Raw genomic sequence first — 18,761 nt, forward strand, 5'->3', positions numbered from 1 at the left:
CCCAAGGTCATAGAGCTAATAAGAAGTAGAGCCGGGACTCAAATCCAAGCCATCTTAACTCCAAGTCCATCTTCCGACTCACCAAATTACAATGGAAACGAGCACATTTTAGAGAAAAAGTATTTAAACAAGCACTAAAATGCAGAACTGGACAAATCAAAAGTAGATTCACAAAAATTTCCCAAGGGGAAGGGCACATATGAATTATCCCTACAGTCATTTATGAAACTTAAAATGAAATATTAGGTATAATATGGTAGGAACAAAAAAAGAAAAGCGAAGAAAGTCAAACAAGGTTGATTAAAAGTTACTAAAAAGAACTTTAAAGGAAAAGCATCCACTGTGGTTTTGCACTACAACTAAGACAGAACCTTAAGTCAAACAATGACAAGACTGGAGGAAAGCGGAGCTAGGAAAAATATACAGAGCAAAGAAAAAGGAGAGCAAGGATGACTACAGTGTCAACAATGGAAGGACACAAGGGATGACGGTCAGGAACACTTATGCTAATATTTGGAAGGACAAACGAAGGAAAGAAAGGAAACAACCGAAAGGTCTAGCAACAGAGCAAAGGGGAAATAAAATGTGGTCTAGCCCTGAAATGTCAGAGCATATCACCGTGAAAAGAAATGAACTACACAGATATGTACATACCTACTCTGATGAAATGCAACGGAAGAAACCACAATGATTAAGTGATAAGGAGTGAAAAAACGTATGTTGCAAAATACATACAATACTATCTATCTGAAGTTTAAAAACACGTAATACTATACACCGTTGGGGGACAGTAAAACTGTACAGAAATGCAGACAAATAATAAAATTCAGATCACCAAGTTCATGTCAGTGGTTAACTGGAGGACTTGAGGGAGGGAAACAGGTCTCTTTCTTTGGATTAAACATTATAAAATACTTTTCAGACATACAGAGAGCACTTCTATTTTTTTAACAGAAAGAAAATAAAAAAAGGAACATGATATTAGATGATGGCATTCCAAACTGCATTATATTCCTGATCCAAAAAATTCCAAAAGGGCAATGATAATGATTCCTGAAGAGGAGGATATATCCTTAAGTATTCACATTCGAGTACAAGAAGAAAATTCTAATCAAATTCTCTCAATTCAGTTCGTTTTTCTTTATTTATGCTCTCCCTGTAAAAACAGGGCTGTGGGGGCTGGGGGAGGGCAGTAAAACTATGTGTAATCAAAATAAATATTGTCCTGAATGTCATCACGGCTCCTTTCCTGATATAATGGTGTCTTCAGAGGGAAGAGCCCCAGAGAGGAGGCCCAGTGCCTGGGCTAATAACACAGACTCTGGAACCAAACTGCCTGACAGGAGATCCAGCACACCTTAAGCAAGTCACTTTACATCCCCTGGGCCTCAATTTCCTCATCTGTGAAATAAAAAGGATTTAAAAAAAAAAAAAAAAAATTGAGAAGAAAACAGAAAGAGCATCTGACCAGAGGGAGTATTATTGTAAAGGTGTCGGCTATTAGCCTTCTTCCAAAGACGGTTAGTTTAGAAGAAAAACCAGGATTTGTACCAGAAAAATATAATTGCGGTTACTTTCTAAATCAAGTAGGGGATAACAAAGCTGACCACGACAGGACAGGAAGATGGACAGCTTTTTCACCTCCCGCGCAGTCAATGTTAGAGTAGCAGGGTAAGCGTTTTATTTTTCTAATAGTCTTTGGTATCATTATAACATCTCCAGTGTGTACATATTTGCAAACATACACACCTGGACTAAATTCAAGTTAAAACACTATTCCCTGGCTCCCTTGTTCACCTGCCAGCCCAACTCATCTCAGAAAACCAGGCTATCACCTCCACTGTGAAGATTCCCCCTTCCCCTCCTCTGCTCCATCTGTACAGCACCATACTGCAATACATCTGCGCTTACACCTTCTTCGCCTACACCATATAATGTCCATACGCCTCATTCTTTTCGTGAACCATGAGGACCTCTTTGAGAACAGAGACCAGCAACCATTTTCAAATTCCCAGTGTGTCGCAAGATAGGCACTAAATACGCACGTGAATGAATACATCGATTCCACTATATTCTCTTATAACAAATACCTTCAGAAACAAGTAGAAACCTGTATTTGGAGGTGGTTTATCCAAAAGATTATTTAGGTGTCTTCAGTTCTATTTAAGAATTAGCAGATCAGTTGGAACCACTGAATCATCTACCAGTTCTTTTTTTTTTAATTTTTTTAATGTTTATTTATTATTTTTGAGAGAGAGACAGAGTGAGAGCAGGGTAAGAGCAGAGAGAGAGGGAGACACAAAATCCCAAGCAGGTTCCAAGCTCTAAGGTGTCAGCAGAGAGCCAGACGCGGAGCTCGAACTCATGAACCATGCGATCATGACCTGAGCCGAAGTCGGACACTTAACTGACTGAGCCACCTAGGTGCCCCATTATCTACCAATTCTTTATGCCTCAAAGTGGGAAACATTAGAAGTATGGAAGTATACTCCAGTAAAAACAGAAGCTAAACTTTGAAATTAAAAGAACTAAGGCATTTAAAATGTCAAGGAAACAAAAGTAGTCTAAAAACTTTCTTATGAAACTAAAAATAGCATGTACGAGAAGATACCACAAGATTTAATGTTTATATCTTCTCCTTTTCTCCTTTTTCAGAAGAGAACTAATCACAAGTCAGATGAAAGGATTTTCCCTATTAAAGTGGATAAAATCAAAACTAAACCATGTATTAAATCAATTTCACATGATGCTTCTATAGTGAGGTTTTGTAAAGACCCTATCAGTCAGCTAAAGATGGGCTGATTTTTAACTTAACAATTCTTGGCAATTTTTTGGAAATTGCCAGGGCTCCACTAGAAGGTACTGATTCGCAACAAATCAATTCCAGGCCTTCCTTGGGCTACTACAGAAGGGGTGTCCCTCCTCCCAGCTAAGGGGCTGGCCTCACTTGGATCCCACCCCCTCCCATGTTCTCAGGAACTTTGCACAAAGAAGCTAGCACTTTTCTCATCTGTATTCAACCTCTCCCTTCCAAGGAACACCTACCTTCCCATCGGCTTTTAAATTTAAACAATACTCAATTCCCCTCTCATTGGAGCCCCCACCCCTGCAGGCACACTGCTTCTGACTATGCCCGCACTTCCCAGGCCACTCCTCCCATCTGCGGTGCCTCCTCTACCCAGCTCTATCCCAGGCCTCCCCCAGGTCGTATTCTAGTCTCTTCACAGGCAATCTCACCCAGGCCAGAGGGTTCACCCACCACCTCCACACTGATGGCTCCAAAACAGTAAAACTAGTAATCGCTGGACATCTCCTTCTCTCAACCTGTAAACTATTAATCACCATGTCTGGCAATTCTACCTCCAAATTTCCTTTTTCTCAGTATTTCTGCTCATGATATGAGGCTCTTCAGAGGATCAAACGGGCTAACGTGATAGTACTTTGAAGGGAGACAGGGGGACTTAAATCTGAGTATTAGTATTCATTAAATTTAAATCTCCTTGAAAACAGGGCCTTTATCAAATTCATCTTTTTATGCATTGAGTAAGCGTACTGCAATGCATTATTTGCATTGGCTTAATACACATTCAACTGAAATATTCATATACTTAACAGCTTGCATTTCCCAAACTACATTATTATTTTGTCTCCTAAGAGGTGAGAATTTTAACTGTAAACTACTCTGGTTACCTTCGATCATTATGATGCTGGCTCATCTAAAGTGAGAAAACCCTGTCACCTTTTTTGGCCTGGCGTTCCCGACAACATCCAAATCCCATCAAGTCCAAAGCTCACCTAAAGATCCTTGGTTCCCAACGTTCATGTTAGGAGGGGAAATTTTAAGTGTTACAGGAACATTTAGGCCCGGAGGCAGAACGCTGCAAAAAGTTCCCCATCTCATTTTTCTATCTTGCAACGTGAGCTAGAGTACGCTGGGTAGGAACCAACACCGTGAAATGAAAAGAATGTCATCGTTCAAAAGTTCTCAAACTCTCGCATTATGTACTTTCGATCACAGACTCAGAACGCAAGACTGTGAAATCTCACCCCATCAGTTCAAAAAACTGCCTCATTTCCATCTCAATCACAATCCTCATTACACTCTTCATCCACACTACTTTTCCTTCATTGCACTTCTCATAACCTGTAATTATGTATTTATCTGTAGGATGATTTGCTTCATACGTTTCCTCCATGAGGGCAAGGATCACCTCAATTCTGTTCATTGCTGTATTTCCAGCACTTACATGGTGCCTAAAATATAACAGGAGTTAAAAGGCTGTAGCTGAGCAATTAATTGAATGAGGAATAGAAGTAGTCATTTAAGCAGGGAAGCACATAAGCAATGAGAAGGATCCTGAGGCTCTAAAATCTGACCCCCCAAACCAGTGGGCATGATTTTCCGCTCATAATTTATCCAGCCTTCGTTTCTCCATCCCCTTTTCCTTCCTTCCTTCCTTCCTCCCTTCAAGGACATTTTAGACTCAAAAAATATTTCAGCTTTGAAGCCCAACCGAACATCTTAATAAATCCAGTAACTGAGACCCAAAGACACCAGGTGACCTGTCACCTGGACCCTGCTCATAAAAGAAGAGACAGCACGAAAAGCCTAAAGAACAAGCCACAGTGACTGCAGAAGTCTTAGTCATCCCTAAGGGTCAGAACTGTGCAAGAAGATGCCAGAAAACAAAAGGATGAAGTCTGTGCAACGGACTACCACGTCACCACACCTCTTCCCTGTAATAACCTTCTAATTCGCTTCAGGAGCCAACTCAGCGACAACCTTCACCTCCCAGGACTAATCTGGAGAAACAAACAAGGTTGCAATGGTCATGAAAGAAGGTCTTCAAACTACAGCTCTCCAGGGCCCGCCCCCCCCCCCCCAAAAAAATCCACCGTGGCAACAATTCAGCCAGCCACCAAAGAGAGGCAGCATAATATAGTGGTTAGATTCAAGAGCTCTGGAGTTTTAGACGACAGCCTAGTCTGAATCCCAGCTTCTCTTACTTGCTGTGATCTGGGGCAAGTTATGTGTCCAAACTGCGGTTTCTCTAGCTGTAAAATGGGAATGAGCACCACAACAGAGGGCTGCTAACTGTGTGAAGATATCACGTATAACGCACTTTGTACAGGGCCCGGCATGTAATAAAGTCTCAATAAATGTCAACTATTTGTCACTGTATTCAGCCGTAATCGCTTTCGCAAGGCCTATTCCCTCTCTAGCTGTCATATAATTTTAAAGACGTTGTTCTACCCTTTCCATGTTGGAGGGGCCATACATACAATAGCTTAGAGCACATTTTCTAAATCCAGACCGGGGGAACCAGTTAAATGTCGCTGCGTCTCAGGTGGCTCACCTATGGAGCGGGCCCGATAACTACTCCCCCGCAGGACTGCTGATAACGAGCACCACCTCGGCGTTACACATTCTATTACTGGATGTGTAATTAAAACGCACTTACGGAAAAGTAAACCTGCAACTCTCAACCCCAACCATCGGCCAACCGTGGCCCCACCAGCCAGGGGCCCAGAACAAATGCCAAGGTCGACCCCGCTCACCCACCCAATTTCTGCCCCCAGCCGGCAGCAACAGACACCCCCGCGCGTCCCTCCAGCAGGGTTTCCCGCAATCGCAGGGCTATATCCTCGCAGGGACCGCGTCAAGGCCCACCCAAAGGAAGATGCCAGCACCTCCCCCCCACCCCCCACTGCCCGCCAAGCCGCCCGCCCCCTACAGAGCCGGGAAGGACCCAGGGCATCATCCTTCCTCCCCCGGACTGCGCGGACGCCCGCGCTGCGGTTCCCCCAGCTCACGTGAGCCCTTCGGCCCAGGCCCCACGTCACCCGCTTCCCGGACCCCACGGCGGCGCCTCCCACCCTGCCCGGCTGCCTCCCCCACTACGCCGCGGGCCGCCACGCGACCCCGCGGCCGCCTGCGCGCCCACCCCCGGGGCCCGGCTCCGCGGCCTCGTCGGGCACCCGGGGCCCCCCGGGCCGCTCGCGTCCCACCCCCAAGCCCAGGAGGCTGTAGGGCCCAGCCCGGCCGCACGCCGAGGCCGCGCCGCCGACCGGCCCCCGCCGCTCCCACAACGGGCGCCGCACTCACCGCGACGCAGGAGCCCTCGTTCTTCCAGCCTCGGGCCCGCGCAGGCCTGGCTGCGCCCCAGAGAATTCACGCCCCGTGCCGCCTCCTGGGGACCCCGGCGCAGCCGCCGCGCCCGCACTGCGAGAGGACGACCTTCTGCTACCCCGGCCGCAGCCGCCGCCGCCGCCACCGCCACCGCCTCGTCCCAGCCCCGGCCGCGGCGACACACGCAGCGTCGCTCGCAGGCGCCGGCAGACCAGCGTCTGTTGAGCCGAACCGCCCGGGACGCGCACCCCCGGCCGGCGCTCGTTGCATATGCAGAGAGGCCGCCGCCCATTGGCCCGCGGGCGGTGGCGCGTGCGGGGCTGGGCCTATCGAATTCCGGCCGGGGAGCGCGGCGCGGTCGGCCCGGGGCGGGACGGGGTTACTACGGGTCATTCGGCGGAGCCGCCGCGGACGGGACTCAGCCGCCACCGGCGCGGGGCGGGGACCCGGTCGGCGGGAGGGATCGGACCGCAGCGGCGGGGGGAGGGGAGGCGGGCTCTGCGGCCGAGACGTGGGCGGAGGACAGGCGGGTCCAGCGGGGTCTGCAGTAGGGCCGTCCCCTCGGGGGGAAAAGCCCGCCCCTCCCCAAAAAAAGAACTGGAAATGCACTGTTGCTGCTGTGGTGTTTAAATCTTAACATCGATCATGCGATAATACGCGTATCCTTTTCATGCTTAAGCGCATCACTATCCTTTTCTTCTTGCACACTTTTTTGTCCAATTTTGTAAAATAAAATGATTTTCGGAAATAATCGGAAGCGAGAGAGGCTCCTTTATTATTTCTCTTGTTTTGGCCCCACTGAACCCAGTAAATAGCCCATCAAGATTTGATTGTTTTCAAGGGATAAAGTTTATTCCACGTTATTGTTTTTAGACATGCTTCTTCTGCATCCAGAAGTGTTTCTGTATTTTAAAGAGTTTGTCGTTATATCTCATTTTAAACACTACAAAGCAAAAAGGACAGGAGTGCAGGTACACTGCCTCCCCACAAGCAAACAAATGCAAACCAAAACACAAATGACTAACACAAAAACTACAGTGCTCTGAAAAAAAAGATGCCTTTCGTTACCCACTAGTAGGAGGGCTGGGCCTTTTTTTTTTTTTTTTTAACCCACCAAAATATTTAATTGGTCTGGGAACAAAGTTATAACAATAAGTCAGATGTGATACCACAGGAAATAAAACTGATTTGGAGGGTTTTATTTTTTTTTATTTTTTTATTTTTAGTGAAGGCGCTAGAAATAGCTACTTGAATAGTAAATCTCCCCGCTATGCAAAACTTTTCTTTAAGTAGGTGAAAGGTGACGTTTCTGAGCCAGCCGGAGGCTAAAAGCAAGGGCGCACTTCCCAAGAGACTCTCTAAAATCAGCGAAGCCGTCTGAACTTGAACTCGGTGGAGCGTTGATGCACACAGCAAAGAAAGCTCTCTCACCTTGGGCCCCAGGCCAATTTAGCTACCTAAAGGAATGGCTACCTGACTCAGGCAACCTGTTCTTCCACTAGGAAATATGTTCAGTTGCTGCTAGTCTATAGAAATGCTATCAAAGGATGGACTCTGGGGACGCCTGGGTGGCTCGGTCGGTTAAGCGTCTGACTTCAGCTCGGGTCACGATCTGATAGTTTCATGGGTTCGAGCCCCACCTCAGGCTCTCTCTCTGTCTCTCCCTCCCTCCCCTGCTCTTACTCTCTCTGTCTCTCTCAAAATAAACTTAAAAATAGTTATTTAAAAAAAAGTTTTCAGTATATTTTTATTTTTATCTAGAGCTTTTGAGAGTTACAGGATTTGCCTTCGTTTTCCTTTTAGAAAAATTCAATTCAAAAACTATAACGGCCAACTAAATGAAAGCATCCAACAGTACCTTTTATAGCTTTGTTATTTTTCCAAATTACAGGGGAATTCAGGGAGATGTCTTTGTAATTCTCAAGAACACTTAATGATCTGTTTTATTTGAAGGGTCGCAGAAATAGTCTGTGACCGCCTGGCTAACTACTGCTAACATTTTCCATAATCATTATAATGTAAAACCAGGGCCCGCTCATGTTCAAAAGTGTAACAGAAGCCTTTTTTGTTCTTTCATTTCTGGGGATTGAGAAGGGGTGGGAGGAGCTGAGGTAGCACGGGATACTATAGGTTTGAGTTATGATGGTTCTGGCTCCAAGGATCAGAACAATCAACAAAAAACGATGACCTTTATTTGCGTCACATAAAGATTACTCCAGAGGCAGGGCAAGTCCGAGACGAGTCCAGAGACTCTGCCCTGTCACTGAGGATCAGAGCTTCTACCACGTTTCACTGTCAGTCTCAGCATATCGGCTTCATCACAGATGGCAGCCACAGTGTCAAGTGTCACTTGAAAACACAACAGCAACTGGCCCAAACCTAGAGGCATGTTCCCTAAGGCCATTTCTTATTAAGGTGGAAACCCTTCGTCAGAAGGCTCGCGACAGACCGCTCCTCAACTCCCATTGGCTGGAATTAGGTCACATGTTCATAGCCTAGCCGCAAGGGAGGCCAGGGGAGGCCGGGAAGCGTTGGCCCTCCCGGCCTCCCTAATGGGAGGCAGGCACCGTCAACGTGGAAGCAGACAGGGAACGAATAAATGTGGGAAGGCCTGCAGTATCTGCCACAGATATCACCTGAAAGTACTTCTCTCTGACACAAAGTGCTCAACCAATAAAACCATCTATTAGCTCGCTTAAAATGGCCGGAGGAAAGCACTTCCGGGGTTGCTTCAAAGGCTCAATTGGTGTTATCGAGAGCCTAGCTTCTTCTTTCTCTGCGTTCTGCCAAGCTCAGTGTTTCTGTTCTTTCCCTTCGTGATTTTGCTAGCAAGTGAAATGCTCTGATAAACTGAGCCCCCTCACAGATCACCTACCAGGGCTGGGAAAGGACAGTCTAGCAACTGGACACAGCATCATTTGACCTCCATTTCAAATCATAAGAAGGGCACTGTGAAGGACAGGGCCCACCTCAAAAGAGGAATCATCCTCAAGCTGGCTCTTTAGCACTGTCCTTTAAGGGACCTTTAAGAGTTTTATCAGGCAGGGCATGCCCAGTTGGCTCCTTTGGTAGACCAAGCAGCACTTGATCTCAGGGCCATGAGGTTAAGCCCCCCCCCCCCCTCCCATTCTGCTTACCTTTTTCTTTCTTTCTTTCTTTGAAGGAGGTTTTTTTTAATTTTTAAAATTTTATTTAGTTTTAAAAATTTTTGTTAACATTTATTTATTTTTTGAGAGACAGAGCACAAGCGGGAGAGGGGCAGAGAGAAAGGGAGACACAGATGCCGAAGCAGGCCCCAGACTCTGAGCAGTCAGCACAGAGCCAGACACAGAGCTCGAACTCAGTAACCGCGAGATGGTGACCTGAGCCGAAGTCAGATGCTTAACCGACTGAGCCGCCCGGGCGTCCCTCTGCTTACTTTTTTAAAAAAGAGTTTTATCGGGCAGTACTTACCGGGGAGGAAGTAGTATGATAGGACCCGTGGATCCCGTAGTCACATGCCCATCATTGCTCCTCTGCCATAAAATGGGTCCCTTAGTAGCAGACAAATGTTACGCAAGATTCCATGATGGCAAATCAGACACTCTGTGAGCCAAGACTCAGTGGGCAGGATTGGCAAATCCATACAAAGATTTCGTAGCAGCCCCAGTAAAGGCAAATAATTGCCCTACACACTGGTAGGGAGAAAGCCCTGAGGTGGAGATTCACAGGTGCCATCAGCATATACTGGACATATGAGTGATAAGATATGTGCAGGGCATCAACACATCTGCTACAAGTGGGCAAACAATTGTGTCTACCATTTATCTTTTTGTTGGGGGGAAAAAATGGAATGTATTTCAAGGAATTTTCCAGTTACTGAATTTCAAGGAAAGAATCAGGAGAATTCGAAGAGGTCCTGTGTGTCCAAATCCTGTGGTCTTGTCTTTCTAGAAAGCCCTTTGTAACATAGGCATCAGATTCAGGAGGAAAGTGCGTGGTGATCATGACGTAAGATATCACAGTGGGATACCCTCCTACCCACTCTATATAAAGACCTCTAGGGATTGAGATTCTTAATGTCAGTGTCCTCAATGACACTAGATTGCATAAACACTCTTATCAGTATGAATCTATTCCCAGCCCTACCCATCAGAATTCCATAAAAATAAGCTAATGTTAATTATCTTTATATATATATATATATATATATTTGTTTATTTTGAGAGAGAGAGAAAGAGAGCATGAGCAGGGGAGGGGCAGGGAAAAAGGGAGAGAGAGAATCCCAAGCAGGCACTGCTCTGTCAGCACAGAGCCCGATGAAGGGCTCAGTCTCATGAACCATGAGATCATGACCTGAGCCAAAATCAAGAGTCAGACGCTTAACTAACTGAGCCACCCAGACACCCCTAATTAGCTTTTGAAAGTAACAACACATACTTTCTCATACCAAGTTCATTTTGATTAAGGATAATTTCCAATCAAGGAAGTGAACATTTTTTTTAAACATTTATTCATTTTGGAGAGACCACAAGTGGGGGAGGAGCAGAGCGAGGGGGACAGAAGATCCGAAGTGGACTCTGTGCTGACAGGCTGACAGCAGCAAGCCCAATGTGGGGCTCGAACTCACTGACTGCAAGATCATAACCTGAGTTGAAGTGACACTTAACCCGACTGAGCCACCCAGGTGCCCCTAAGGCAGTGAACATTTATTAGCTACACATTTGTCTGTGTCTTAAAGTCTCTTTAAATCCACTGTTGGGCTTGTTTGCTGCTCTATGTGGGAGTCTCTACATATATAGAGTCTTATAATATCTTCATTAAACTTTATAATTTTTCAATTCATTTGAATATAGACAGAAAGAACTCTGAATTCAGGAAGTTATAGTAAACTCTCCAAAATAGTTGGTTTTCTAGTATTTTTTAAAGATATTCTGGAATAGAGACTTGATATGTTTGATTAAAAAGAGATAACTGAGACATAGCAGTTAGAATTAAGTTTGACTGCATGTAACTGAGAATGCAAAATAATAGTGGCTGAAGCATACAAGGACTTTAATTCCACCTAAAAGGAGTATGGAAACTCCATGTAATCATCAGGGACCCAAGATGATTCTCTCTTTCTGCTATTATTCCTCATGTGTGGCTTTTTCATGTGTGACTTCCCTACTCAAGGTCATAAAATAGCTGCCAGAGCTCCAGCCATCACATCTACCTTCCAGGCATCAGGAAGAAAGAAAAGAAGATTGTAAAAGGCATGCAACTCCCAGTAAGTCTCTTTAGGCAATTAAAAGAATTATGAAATTGTTTTTCCCACACATCTCACCCTACATGCCATTGACCAGAATAGACTGGGATGTGAAATCTCCCAGAAGCACACATTACCATCCTAAATGAAATCATGCTTCTGTTACTAACCATGAAGGGAAGTTATTGGGTAAGTTATTGGGTAAGGGAAGTTATTGGGTAAGCAACCTACAGTCTGCCCCCCCACCCTTGATAAAGATGGGGCAGTTGATGGAAACCATAATATGTTGAGCACTGAAATACGTGCCTTTATTTTATTTTATTTTATTTTATTTTATTTTATTTTATTGGTTTATTTATTTATTTTGAGACAGAGAGAGAGAGAACAAGCAGGTGAAGGACAGAGAGAAGGAAAGACAGAATCTCAAAAAGGCTCCATGCCATCAGCACAGAGCCCAACGTGGGGCTTGAACTCACTGTGAGATCATGACCCGATCTGAGATCAAGAGTTGGACACTTAACTGACTGAGCCACTCAGGTTCCCCTGAAATACATGCCTTTAACCTGATGTTGTTCAAGTTTTCCTAGGGTCAACGAAAGTGCTCCTGTTCATTTCTCCCTTTGATTTAGAAGTTTGTGACAATAGAGGGCAACTGTTCTACATTTTTCTGACAAAGAGCTTTCATATAATTGTGAGGTTATGTGTCCTTTCTCTTCTTGGGAACCATCGGTCTTAATTTTCTTCACAGTTCCTTACTGAACTTCATGCTTTCATCCTTTCTGCTTCTTCTTTCTGGACCTGCTATAGTTTCTTTATATCATTATAAAATGTTTGGAAGCCAAGCTGGGATTCAATGCTCTAATTAATTGCACATTAGTTCAAGATATTTCTGTGCCACTAGGTGACAGGTACTGTGCCAGATGCTGCAAATATAGCACTTATCAAGACAGAAAAGGTCCTGACCCTTAAGGAGTTTATATTCTAAGATAGGATCACTATAATAAATAAATAAAAATAGTGAAACAAGATAATTACAGAGTCAAAGACGCTCGTTAGACCTTAGGATAACTGGAAGAAAGGAAGAACAGAGACACTTTTGGATAGAGAGGTCAGCGATGACAACTCAGAGAGGTGACACTGCAGCCCTGATGAGGAACTGGCTGAGAGTTTTGGCAGGAAAATCATCTTCCCGCTCTAGAGAGCTTTTCCCAGAGCCTAGGGACATATACTTGTATCACGTGAACTTGACCTGGCCTTTTTAGGAATCCTGCCCAGTTTGCAGAATCAATAAATGTAACGAGGACCACGGTCCTATCATCTAAAGCTTCATTAGATCTTGCTTTGTCATTTAAGGCATTTAATTTAAATGTCAAGTGCTCTGTGAAGCTCCCAAGCAAAATGACGCGTCCCATTTTCTGTGCTTTGTTTGTGCCATTGGGTTATTGGTTAGGCCTCTTTAGGTTCCAAAGAATAGGAAACGGAAATTAAACTTGCTTAAGCAAATGGCATTTATTGGCTTACAAAATTGAAGGGAGTTTATCTACCCGTAGGGACAGCTTGAGAAGGAGCTCGAAAGAAATCAGAAAGAGCAATTTGGACTCTCTCTCCGTTCCGCAGGTCGGCTTCCTTTGGGGCGGGTGTTTGAAAACCCCCGAGCAGTAAGACGGCTGGAGGCCCTTGCCTACTCGGAGCCCACAGGAAACTCAGAGTCTCTTCCCAGAAATCTCTTTTCCGCTTGAGCTTCTGGGCGTCCCTCCCTGCCCAATCTGCGTGCCCGGAACACCCCGCTCTGTCCCGACCTGATTGACTTGCTCCCCCCTGGGACGTGAGAGTGGGGTTCAGGAATCCACACCCCAAAGGCACCGAGGCAGTGTGGTGGAAAGGCAGACGTAGCTTTTCCCCAGGGAAATCAGAGCGCGTCACTAGTCAAGGTGAAAAGAAACAAGGACATCAGATGGCACCACCATGAGCTCTTGTGCTGTCTCGAGGCCAGTTGTGTCTTTCTCTTCCTCTGATTCCGTGCTGAGCTGTTCGAGACCAAACGTTATTTCGCCTGCGACGGCTTTCGTTTATCTTAATGTTCATTCTTTCTATGAATGCTACTGAATTCATACTTCTACGTTTCAATCCACATTTAACTGACCACTTCGCAGGCCTTCTAAGCCCTTCCAGTCTGCCCAAACTGGGAGCTCGTAAGACATGCAGAATCTCAAGCCCAGGCCTACTAGCACCGGATGTTCATTTTAACAAGATTGTTCAGGTGATTCATAGGCACATTAAAAATTGAGAATCACTGGTCTCCAGGTCTAACTAGCGCCATCCACTGGAAATCTAATGGAAGCCACATAGGTGATTTCATATTTTCTAGTAACCACACTTAAAAAGTTCGAAGAAGAGGCGCCTGGGTGGCTCAGTCGGTTGAGCGTCTGACTTCAGCTCAGGTCACGATCTCAGAGACAGTGAGTTCGAGCCCCGCGTCGGGCTCTGGGCTGATGGCTCAGAGCCTGGAGCCCGCTTCCGGTTCTGTGTCTCCCTCTCTCTCTGCCCCTCCCCCGTTCATGCTCTGTCTCTCTCTGTCTCAAAAATAAATAAACGTTAAAAAAAATTGAAAAAAAAAAAAGTTCGAAGAAAAGAGCCAAATTCATTTTAGTAATATATTTCAGGTGACTCAACATATCCCGAATATCATCATTTCAATGTATAATCAATATAAAAAATATTAATGAAAAACTATTAGCGGGTGCTCTTTTAACCTGGGTATGTATACATATTTATATTTATATTTTATACATACAGTATACCTCAGTTTGGACTAACCCCCTCCAAGTGCTCAATAGCCACATATGGTTAGTGGCTATCATATTGATCACCCCAGCTCTAGACTGTAAGACGCATGAAAACAACAGATGGCGTGTGTTTCACTCTCCGCTGTATCTCAGCGCCTAGCCCAGTGCCTGACAGGTAGGAAGCACTCACTAAATGCTTGTTGAATTCATAAATTGACAGGAGAGATGTTTAAAATATTTAACCAGCACAGCAAAAGCACTGACCAAAGAGTATAGGTCCCCCGTAGCAGTCACAATTGACACAGGGCATCGACAACCATAACTGCGACATCGGTGAGGGCAGACGTAGCACCAGCCAAGAGTACGTGCCCGGGTCCAATCCCTTCATATCTCAAATGAGGACACAGAGTCCAGACAGGTAAGTGATTTGTGCATAGTCACCCGTTCTTTATGCACAAATCTAGGATTAGACTTTCAGGTCTCAACTTCCAACCCAGAAAGCCTTCCACTAAATTCATTCATTAGCGAGCACCTATTGTGTGCAGAATCACCCTAGGGGGTGGGGAGGGGGGGACAGCAGGAGAAGAAACAAAGAGGAATGATATTCCTGTGCATCCGAGGACACCCCAGCCGACTAAGATCATTTTCTTTTTCAGTGGACCAGAAACCTCAACTCCAGCTGATTTAAATAAAAAAAGGCATGTATTCAGTCATGTAATTGGAGCCCTGGAGGTAGAGTTTCCTTCTGGTGCAACTTCATCTAGACTCCCTTGTCATCAGGCTCCTCAGTATTTCGGCCCCTCTGGGTTTGTCTTTCTTCATGGGTGGACTTCACCAGACCGGTAACCCTTAGCTCTGAACTACCCTTCCTCAAATCGCCAAATTAAGCCCGAGGAAAAAAATAGCTATCTTTTTCAGAAATCCTGGGAAACATCTTCTTGCATTGTGTTGACTGTGATAAGACTAATCTGCTATCCTTACCTCAAAAACAGCTATGTGTGCAGGGAGATAAAATATTCTTGCTCAAGGTTGTCAGGGCCTGTCCCCAGAGCTGAGAGTGGGGCACCAGGGGTAGGCGGCACGTAGGCTTGAGGTGAGGAAGAAGTTGGAGTAAACTTACCTTACACTGGGTAGAGAATGCTGGTGTGCAAAACACAGCAATGCCGGCTCCTGAACCTGTGTTGTTGTTGTTTAATGTTTATTTATTTTTTGAGAGAGAGAGTGGGGGAGGGGCAAAGAGAGAGGAAGACACAGAATCTGAAGGGGGCTCCGGGCTCTGAGCTGGCAGCATGCAACCCAGCTTGGGGCTCGAACTTATGAACCATGAGATCATGTCCTGAGCTGAAGCCAGCCGTTCAACCGACTGGGCCACCCAGGTGCCCCAAGAACCTGTGTTTTTTAATTAAATTACCCTACCTTCAAAAAGGTACAAGTCAATCTGAAATATCCCTTTTCTCCTCTCTCATCTTTCTCTCTCCTCCATTTTTCTTTCCTTTCTTCTTCCCTTTCCATTCTCTTAAAGGTGGAAACATCAGGCAGACAGAATCGAGAGCTATGGGCAAAATCAAAACAGAGAAGTCATTTCAGGGTTTCTTTTTTCTCCTTCAGATCTTGACTTGAAAACCTTTATTATTTCTATTTGTCTTACTATTATAAAGACAGTTTTCGTCTAGAAATTTGTCATGAAGACCATGTACCTGACTTCAAAAAAAAATCTACACGTGAAAATTGTTCATTTACATCTTGCTAGTTTATTCCTGGTTACACTAAATCTCTAATGACTTTGAAAACATTCCTGGACTCCGTGAACAAATACGAAAACATTTTATATGTTTTATATTTTATCTGTTTTATATACCTTCTATGTAATTTCTAAACCACCACACCCTGGTATTGATTACATCACACCATGCTCAAGAGGTTTTTTTTTTTTTTTTTAACGTTTTATTTATTTTTGAGACAGAGAGAGACAGAGCATGAACAGGGGAGGGGCAGAGAGAGAGGGAGACACAGAATCGGAAGTAGGCTCCAGGCTCTGAGCCATCAGCCCAGAGCCCGACGAGGGGCTCGAACTCACAGACCGTGAGATCGTGACCTGAGCCAAAGTCGGACGTTTAACCGACTGAGCCACCCAGGCGCCCCAAGAGGTTATTTCTTAAACGAATACACATTGCTGAAAATCTCAAAGGTTAAAAGCACAGTGAGGGCACCTAATTTATTTAGGAAAGCCTTCCCATGACTTTCATACCTTGTTGCTCAAAATGTGTTCCCATGGTCAGGCAACATCAACTTCTCCCAGGAATTTAGTCGAAATGCAGCCTCTCCAGCCCTTCCCCAGATCTACTGAATCAGAATCTGCATTGTAACATAACAAGATCCCTAGGTGATTCCTGTGAGTCTGAGAAGCACTGATTCACCATTGGTGTCAGCCTGTCTACCACCAGCTGGAGATATGCTGGCCACTGAGACGAGCCAGGCATCGAAAGGAGAAAAAACCCATAGGCCCAGAGACCCAATAGAGCGTCTCCAATTTCTAGTGCCTGGGCACTTAAGTAATCGGTATGCCAAACGTGGGGCTTGAACTCATGACCGCAAGATCAGCGGTCACATGCCCTACCGATTGAGGCAGCCAGGTGCCCCGTCCAATGTAACACTTCTTATTGCCACTATCAAAGCAGCTCTGAAAAATAGTAGTTTCCCTCAATACTTTAGGCTATAACAAAGACCTCGCTCTCTCTCTCTCTCTCTCTCTCTCTCAAAAATAAATAAAATAAAAACATTATTTAAAAAAGAAAAAAAAGCCACCACTTCCCTTTGAGAACGGGCTCCTCGCCATCCTGTGCGTTGTGTTTCTGGTGACCAAGCCTTCCCCACACTGGCCACGGAGGTGAGTAAAAACCCCAACCTGCCATCAGAACGTCCTATCCCTCAATACCTCCATACCTACGGTTTGGTTTAAGGGCAGTCACATGATCTGAGCAGGCCCAGTCATTCCAACTCTAGCATTTTGCTTCTTTCTACAGAGGCTGAGTTGGGATGGTTTAAGCCCGAAGTGTACCGAGTCCAAATCAACTCTCTCTCAGAAACCATCAGGCCAGCACAACCCAGGGAAGAAATGAAGGTGAGACACCCCCAAAGGTGGTGGTTCTTGAGGTCAGCATCGACCACTATCTTGACGGGTAAAATGAGTCAGGACATGTGTGTGCTTGCTGAAGCCGGTGTTGGGTCATTCACAACTCAAACGTCCTAATACACACACACAGGAAAATGAAAGGAGATTTTCAAAATGAAATTCACTGAAGCCTTGGAAGGTAGCTTCTCACTCTTGGGAAATCGAGAGTTATATCTTTCGTAAACAGACTCATTCAGCCTTTTACCAGGAGTCTGCCTACATGCTACCTTCCCATCTCTGTAGAGCAGGAATCGTATTTCCAGGGCTTCCTTTTCTTCCTGCACTAGGTCAGGCAAGCTCAGGTTTCTGAGTAAACACGGTAAAAAAGAAGTTAATGCAGTGTTTCCTTTTAGACACGTCTTCTGTCTGAGTCACTCTTTCCTCCTCTGTCCTGATTAACTGGCTGAATGGCATGAAGTGTCCATTGACGATTCTCTAAGTCAAAATGTTAAGATGAGAAAATAGCACTCATGTATTGAATCAGTGTTTTACGTGCATATTATTTTAATTATTAAATAAATACCCCAGTGACACTAACAGGATTTGAAAAGCAGGGATGGAAAACCTGGGAAGGCAGGAAGGCTTGCTTTTGACCTGGCCCTGCTGAGTCCTTAGCCCCATACACACTCAACACGCTGACAGCCCAGCCCTCCTTATTCAGGCTTGTGTACAAAGATTTCCTGCCCCTCCTCACCCTTTGAAACTTGCCTATCCTGTATCTCATTACCTAAAGGCATTTTCTGGTTTTTTCTAATCCTTTAGTTGTAGGACAGTGACGTGGAAAAGTTTCTAAAATATACTGTTGCTTTGCAAGACACATAATGAAAGTGGAAAGAAAAAAGGACCTGGAAAGTACACAACATAATTGGGGGGGGGGGGGTAGGAGGAGGGGCAGAGAATGTGGAGGGGAGATGGTAAAGTGAGGCTGGAGTTTACCCTTTTGTTCCTTATATTTCTGTATTTTCTGGATCTTTTACATTAAGCACCTATTTATATATTACTTATGTAATTTTTAAAAATGAATGGGAAAAAAAAAAAGAGAAAATCCATAGTATAGTTTATTCTTCTTTTACCCGGACACTGCTCAGTAGCAACCTTTTGGAGAGGACTGCTAAATTACTAGAAGGGATTTGAAGGAAGGAGCAAGTTGAGATATCCTTGGGCTTGGGGGACAGAGAGAGAGGGGAGGTGATTCTGTAGCTGCGCCTTTACCCTTCATGTGGATGCAGGCAGATTCCATTCAGTCCATAGCCACCATGTAAAACAAACCTCGACGTTCTTTTTTGCATCCATACTGGGTTATAAGTGTTTAAAAATGCAAACTGATAATGGGGTGGCCTCTGGAGGGGGATGATCAAGGAAAAGACAGGGGACTTTTTGCATTCTCTATATTTCAGTGTCTACCAGAAGAATGTATTCAAGTGCGCATAGTAATTAAAATTAATA

The 18,761-nt window shown here is 44.9% G+C and overlaps 2 protein-coding genes across 4 annotated transcripts in view; both read right to left on the reverse strand.

Moving 5' to 3' along the window:
* ACSL3 (acyl-CoA synthetase long chain family member 3) overlaps positions 1 to 6,222 on the reverse strand; it is a 73,824-nt gene extending 67,602 nt beyond the window's left edge. For 2 of the 3 annotated variants that reach the window (XM_060623830.2, XM_081796339.1), the window contains exon 1: positions 6,107 to 6,222. The gene's annotated coding sequence lies outside the window, so the exon portion shown is untranslated. The remainder of the gene's footprint in view (positions 1 to 6,106) is intronic. The other variant, XM_060623829.2, reaches the window with a different exon arrangement.
* MOGAT1 (monoacylglycerol O-acyltransferase 1) overlaps positions 1 to 18,761 on the reverse strand; it is a 290,439-nt gene that overhangs the window by 137,112 nt on the left and 134,566 nt on the right. The gene's annotated exons all lie outside the window — the stretch shown is intronic.

Source organism: Panthera onca, chromosome C1 (genome assembly GCF_046562875.1).
Source record: "Panthera onca isolate mPanOnc1 chromosome C1, mPanOnc1 haplotype 2, whole genome shotgun sequence".
Taxonomy (NCBI): Eukaryota; Metazoa; Chordata; class Mammalia; order Carnivora; family Felidae; genus Panthera; species Panthera onca.